Source organism: Corvus brachyrhynchos, unplaced genomic scaffold (assembly GCF_000691975.1).
Source record: "Corvus brachyrhynchos isolate BGI_N302 unplaced genomic scaffold, ASM69197v1 scaffold706, whole genome shotgun sequence".
Taxonomy (NCBI): domain Eukaryota; kingdom Metazoa; phylum Chordata; class Aves; order Passeriformes; family Corvidae; genus Corvus; species Corvus brachyrhynchos.
This window is the reverse complement of record NW_008238371.1, coordinates 302802-303265: the sequence shown is the minus strand read 5'-3', so window position 1 is coordinate 303265 and position 464 is coordinate 302802.

Below are 464 nucleotides of genomic sequence, written 5' to 3'. Positions count from 1 at the left end.
GTGCCCTGAAAATGCTGCTCCCCTGGGCAGAGAGCAGCCAGCACCTGCAGAGCACTGTGTGGGTTCACACTGTGGCCTGGGCTGTAACATGCTCTCGACAAGGTAAAGGGGAAAGTTTGGTCCTGTGACTTCAAGACACAGTTGTAAAGAAGGGAAGCGCTATCCATCCTTTAAAGATCTGCTGTAAGCAAACTCCATTGCTACTTCTGGCTCAGGGAATACCTTGAGCACCACAGCTGTGGCTGGCACAGGTACCCAGGGCAGCATACTGTGGGTCCCTGCTCTTGCTGCACTCGTTCTGCCTGGCCTCTCTTCATGGCCACACCAACAGTAGGACTGCAACATCCAGCTCTGAAGACAAAGCTGTTTGACAGACCCAGTGGTGCTGTCTGTTCCTGCCTCTCTGGCCACATGGGCTGTGGCTCTGTGCCCTCAGTTACTGTCACCTTATACTGCCAGGCCCT